The sequence below is a fragment of the Acipenser ruthenus genome, chromosome 31 (assembly GCF_902713425.1).
Source record: "Acipenser ruthenus chromosome 31, fAciRut3.2 maternal haplotype, whole genome shotgun sequence".
Lineage (NCBI taxonomy): Eukaryota > Metazoa > Chordata > Actinopteri > Acipenseriformes > Acipenseridae > Acipenser > Acipenser ruthenus.
In genome coordinates this window covers 8,274,629-8,281,125 of record NC_081219.1, presented here as the reverse complement: position 1 = coordinate 8,281,125, position 6,497 = coordinate 8,274,629, and the positions used below count along the sequence as shown (strand labels likewise).

Here is a 6,497-nt window from a genome sequence, read left to right as displayed (position 1 = left end):
TGAAAGCCCTGTTGGTGCACAGGTGTGGGGAATATTGGGTGGCAGGGAGGGGGGTAAATTCCTCCATATTAGTAAAATTGATGTTTCATTAAGAAAAATAATGAAAAATTACAGTAGCACAATCACTACCGGTACAGAAAAATATACCTATAGAATTTAAAAATCTCTCCTCTCAGTCCTCCAGTCATTCTGTCTCCTCAAACTACTGTCTGTGACATTTCAAATGCAGTCTTACAGACCCAACACAGATTTAATGTTCAAATGAACGAGAAAGGAAGTATAGCAATAATTACAGATGTTGGACGTGCATACGGTCATTTTTAAATAGAAGACAATAACTTAAGCCATTCTCTTCTATTTTGTGAAAACATACAACTGACTATTTTTGGTTCATTCGCAATAGTTCAAGCCCGTTGTATTTAAGCACTTCCCTGAACCACTAGCTGGGTCACGGCCTCTGAAGGACTAAATTCCAGTGGGTGTTTTGACATAATGTAAAACATAAATCACTGAAATATTTTAAACACTTTGTTTTTCTCTGATGAGCATTCTTTAGCTCTTAGAAATTGCAGAGTTTGCAGATTTAGCACCTATATAAACCTCAATAGATCAGAATTCTCTAACAGAAACCTTGAACCATTTGAAAGCACCAGCTAAGGTAAAGTACACTGTTTTACAACAAAAGATGTGTTCAAAATATGCTTTTACATTTTAATGCAAATGTTATTTTAATATCATTATGAAAGATCTATAAAACTCTTGTTGAAGAATTCTAATTAAAATATGAAATGAGCATAATATAAAACTGCATGCATAGTGGCAGAAATTGATTATTAATGGACCCAGTTTACTGTTTGTTTTATCTTTAGTTCAAGTTGCACACATTGTATTTGTTTGTGGAGCTCCTTTATGTGCATGTCAGCATTATGAAGTACTGTAAAAACCTTTGTATAAATCTATTTTCTAGGTGTTTTTAGGGGGACCTAAAAATATGTCAGCTGCGACTGAAATTTAAGTAAATGGTAATTCATTTATATAGTGAAATGCCTACAGAAATGTCACAGTTTTGCATACATCTAGTATAACTTGTCCATTAATAAAGATTAATAATCAGAATATGAGGGTTGCTGTATATGGAGGCTGTCTGCCTCTCCTGACTGTCAGCGTGTTACAATGCTTACATGTATCTACAGAACTGCTTGTCTATTTCTGATACAACTTGCAGGCACCTTCTTTAACTCTGGGTATCGAGTGTACCATAATCTGGGGGTGTATGAGTATGTCTGTATGTCTGTCCGACCGTTTGTCTGTATGTGACAGGTATCTATCTACAGGCACACTTGTCCAATTGTGATGCAACTTGGTTAGTTTTTGAGAGAATTATAATTGTCTGTCTGTATGTCAAACAGTGGCTGGTCCATTGAATTCTCCCATCCAAGCATAACCAGACTCATCCAGAGATCTGACAAGATCAAGCAAGATTGGATTGAAAAACGCCATAGATCATAGAACATGCTTTATGACGCTGTGTATTTGTATTGAATCCTTCTTTTATTTAGTGGGTGCAGAATTAGGGTATATTTTCAAGCAAGGTCTTCTTAATTGTCCAGTGTGCTTTGCAATGCCTACCAGCACATTTTAAACACATCCCTGGAAACTGGACTTTTCAGCAGTCTGAAGTATAGATTTCTTTCCACTGCAACATTCCATGCATAAAAGCCTGTGTGTTTGTCCCACAATGGTTCTCCTCAAACCATGAGAACAGGCAAATCAATTATTGATATCCTTCAACATAAAACAATTACATATAAACTGCCAGACCACCTTGGACCTGTCTCACCTGATTACATTTGGTGTCACCCTGAAGTAAAAATGAGGTTGATCATGTGACATGTGATTCCTGCAGCACCATAGAGCTGTGGGAGCAGCACAATTGCAAACAGTCTACCAGAAAGGGGGAAAGGCAAAGATCCACAATACTCAGGGAGGAGGTTATAATGTGTTTCTTTCTGTTTCAGTGTGAAAAATGGAGTCTCCACGGTCTACATTTACCTTGTTCCTTGTTTTTATCTACTTTATGCAAACACTCAGTCTCGGAAACGGCGGTAAGGAAACCTTTTTCTATCTTATTTTAAGTAAAATATAAACAAAGTGTAAATAAAACAAAGAGCATTTCGATAAAGAGTGAATACACAGAAACCACAAACGTAATGGTATATGAATCGTCAAGTAGCAGCGGCTGGACAGCGAGTCACTATTTAGACGCTGAGCAAGGGCAGTCATTCCTGAGGTTAGCATGGGATGATACTTGCTTATTTACATGCTTTGTACATTCAGGTTTATTCTGGTTCCTTCTGTCCGTGCACTTTTAGAAACGATGCAGATACCGGTCAAAGAAGGGGTGCCGAGGAAGGTATATACCTTCAGTTATAAACTGCTGTGTTGGAACTGAACCTGGGCTCAAAATTGCATCTAATTCAGTTGTGATCAGGGGCTGTAATATAAATGCATAGCTAGAGTATAACTGTATGGTGTATATTTACATGGTGTGGGTTAGGGTTAGGGTTAGGGCTGTAATATAACTGCATGGTGTATATTTACGTGGTGTGGGTTAGGGTTGGTGCTGTTGCTGCGTAATAAATGAACGGCTATCTGTGCTCAAAAACCTTAACAGTGTAAATTTAAAACACAGCCTGCGAGATGACAACCTTCTCAAGTATGTTGAATATTAAAATGTGTGAAAGGCATAGGTAAGCATTGTAAAGAATAGTGAGCTATTAAAGCATATTAATAAACACAGCGAACATGTGTAACTTTGGTAAATGTATAGGAAAAGCATGGAAAAACAGTAAAAATACTGTGTAAAAATATCATGGTAAACTTTTACAAGGGCTGTAACGACACTGTTTCACTGTTCATTCATAATGTTTCAATTGTAGATCCGACAAGAGGAGATGAAACAGCATTGGAATCCAACAATCAGGAGAGAAGAACCCGCTCCGCTTTCACTGTCCAGTACAATGTAAGGGTACACCCCCCTGCCAATACGCCCATCAAGTTTCCAAAGGTTATCTACAATGAGGATGGGGACTATGACTGTGAAACCGGCCTGTTTACCTGCAAGGCCCCGGGGCTGTATTACTTCTCTTTCCAGATGCAGATATATCATAAGAGGCTGTATGTCAAACTGAAGCACAATTCTTCAACCGTCCTTGAGTGGTTTGATCAATTTGATGGCCATGATGAAGATATCGCCTCTGGGTCCTCACTTTTGAAGTTGAAAAGTGGAGACATAGTTTATCTAGAGTTGTTGCCAGACCACGAAGGGTTGTATGGAAATGCTGTCTTTAATGGTTTTTTACTGTATCCTGATTATAAACCACCTGAAAAATCTTTAAAAGAAAGCAAGCTGTAGTAAAGCATAGCTAAGTTGTCCGCTTCAAAATGCTCAGCCTCGTTCATCTGTTAGGAGCTGCTGCCATTATGTGGCCACTGAGAAAAGTGCATGTTCAAAGACAAATTTGTCCGCCATCTTGTGGCCACTAAAGGAATTGAAAGTCCATAATCGTAGGCATTTCCCAGCACTGACTTCTTTCTCAGTGATAATATTAGCATAGTGTCACTTGTTTCTTTATACTGCGTATTAATCCTTTTTTATACTGTCCTAATAAAAGCTTTTTGCATTAACTTTGTGTTATGGTTTTGATTACAGACTTATTTAAGTTTGTTGATAGGTTTTGGTTTTGAAATGGCAACTAAGTGTTACAATGTGTTTAAGAAATATAAGAATCTGTGAATGTACTGGGGAGCTGAAGAGCTGCAAAAAATCTTTCCATAATTACTGAATATATGTCTAGTTCAACACTTTACAAAAAATGAACAGTACACGAATACCTACAATTGTAGCTTTAGAGGAAATACAATTAGATAATGTACAATACAGCAGAATAAAGGAAAATAAATGGATACATCGAATCAATACCATGATGCCTGAAGGTTTAAATAGAAAGGAATAGTAGATCATTACATCATTAATTATGTAGTAAATTACATCATAAACACATGAATAGATTTAAATAGAAATAAGTGAGTGTGGTTACCATGGCATCAAAAGCCTATAAATACCTCCACTATTTGTTTCCAAACACACTTTCCCTTGACAAAGGCATGTAAACATACTGAAATGTTGGGAAGTTGGCTCTTTTGAGCAAAAAGTGTGTGTGTGTGTGTGTGTGCGTGCGTGTGCGTGCGTGCGTGCGTGCGTGCGTGCGTGCGTGCGTGCGTGTGTTTTAGGAGGCTGTGTGGTCCAGTGGTTAAAGAAATGGCCTTGTAACCAGGAGGTCCCCGGTTCAAATGTACTATACGCACTATACGCAATGGCTACAGTGCAGCAACAGGTCTTCTATAGAACACACATTGCATTTTGAAACTGAAGCATATCAGAGGATGTGTTTTTGCTTTGTTTTTAATATATTTCCTGTTTAAGAAAAATCTAGCTTTAGGAGACGTTGCACCAGACAAAATTCACTTAAAAGGTCCACCAACTGGTAGGGTTGCCACCTCTGAGGTACAGAAAACGAGACCGCTGAACAGAAGGGGGCTGTTAAAAGTTTAAACTCTCTTTAGAGATCCTCTATTCATCCAATAGGAAGCATTACTGCTTCAGTATTGACAACCAATTCATATTGTGTGTATATTGCAGTAATAATTTATCATGATTTTTCTAACTTGTGCTCAATTCATGGTACTGGCATTTAGTGTCCTGGGAAGGCATATTCAATTCCCGGGGCACCTTCCTCAATCCCAGGACAACCCAGGGAAAACACGGACAACTGAACAGAGTTTGAGAACAACTGTCCTGTGCTATCTTTTGTCTCTTAAAGAGTAAGTAGCTGGGTTCAGTAAAATATAGCGTTACACATCGTGTTGCTACAACTGTTTAAATAATGTACCTGTCATTTCTCTTTTCATTGTTGACAGCTTTTTACACTTATAACTTTAAAGTCTGTTTCAAAGGTATTTTCATAATGTCCACTCCAGTGTACTGGGGTTTGAGATCTGTCTAAAAGCTATAAAAAAAAACCATAACAACAAGTGCTCTGGTTTTTCTGTTCCGTACCACATCATGGTTTGTTATTGCTGTGTTACCTGTTTGACAATGTGGGCAATAATCCTTACACTATCAGTGCACTAGAGCAGACATTTTGAAAAGAGCTTTGAAACAAGCCTTAAGATGAACTTGTTTTAATGGTCTTTAGTAGAGAACTCATTGCTATGAACCATTATGAGGGAGAAATATAAGAATTTGAAAATAAATGATATGTGAGTAAGAAAACGACTTCATTTTGTACACCCTATTTATTCTACCTCTAAGGATTGTTACATCAATCTGAAAACTGTCAGTGTCCTTTAAAGATCAATCTGAATTGCTGTTATTGATGACTTAAACAGAAAATAATATAGTATAGAGTGATTATAAACAAGAATACAGTATATTCATCAAGATAATGGTGGAATTTAATACCCGTACCAAAGATTTCTTTCACATTGGATAATATGATTTGTAGTTTTTTTTTTGTTGTTCTACTTGAACACCGGAACTTCTAGCCAGTGTCAGGTGAGTTCAAACATCACAGACCCATTAGAGACAGGCAGATAATGAAGAAGTTATTCATGAAAAGGCAAGCCAGGGTGGCTTTCCACACATTACATTTTCCACACAGCTGTCTGTGTAGAAAGTGTACCATTCACCATTCCCAGTACAGGCTTCCTTACACATTTAAAAGCACTCTGTTCCTGCTGACAGCACACAAAGAGCTGCATGACCCATGTTTCTGTGATAACACTTCCAGTACGCAGTGCCAAGGAGCTCTTTGTGTTTCCCTGCAGCTGACAGAAACCATCCACAGCCCTCCTTGACTTTGATTCAGTGCTGCACTCCAAGTTATCTGACTGTCCCTCTTTGTGCTTGAAAGCAACAGTGTCCCACAAGCATGATTAACTACAAACTGATCACAAACCAGACCTTCCAGAGCTTTCCCTTGCATTGCATTGCACTGAAAACACAGCTTGTTTTGGATGTGATCTAATGTATTCTTCTTGTTTAGATTCACGTTGTATGTTATTTTCTGTTACTCCTCTCGCTTTAGAAGAGTTTAGAGCACCGGTAGTCTGGTTAAACCTACAATTCAACAGAATTGGTTTTGAGGCTAATGGGTGGGATTTGTTGTTGTTCCCAGTGGAAGGGTGTCTCGGCATGTTATGTCAGAGCCTGGTTGTGTAATTTATGGACAAGCCGACGTGGAGGCTGACTCTTCCAATTGGAACTGGAAGAACACTGAGCTCCAGCAGGGCAGCAATGAGGAACAGGAACACCATGTTCCCTTTTTACAGCTCTGGAAGCAGGTCCCACCATTTACACTGCTTCCTCTTAATGTCCCTATCTGTCCTGCACATCAAAAAAAGAAAATATTGAAAACAGCAAATTAGTGACAGGG

General features: G+C 38.3%; 1 long non-coding RNA gene across 1 annotated transcript; it reads left to right on the top strand.

Moving 5' to 3' along the window:
• The first annotated feature begins 555 nt into the window (after nt 1-555).
• LOC117396873 (uncharacterized) lies at nt 556-3,687 on the top strand. The gene is made up of 3 exons (XR_004543756.3): nt 556-658; nt 2,019-2,105; nt 2,940-3,687. It is a non-coding gene; the product is annotated as an uncharacterized LOC117396873 (long non-coding RNA).
• Nucleotides 3,688-6,497: the final 2,810 nt, after the last annotated feature.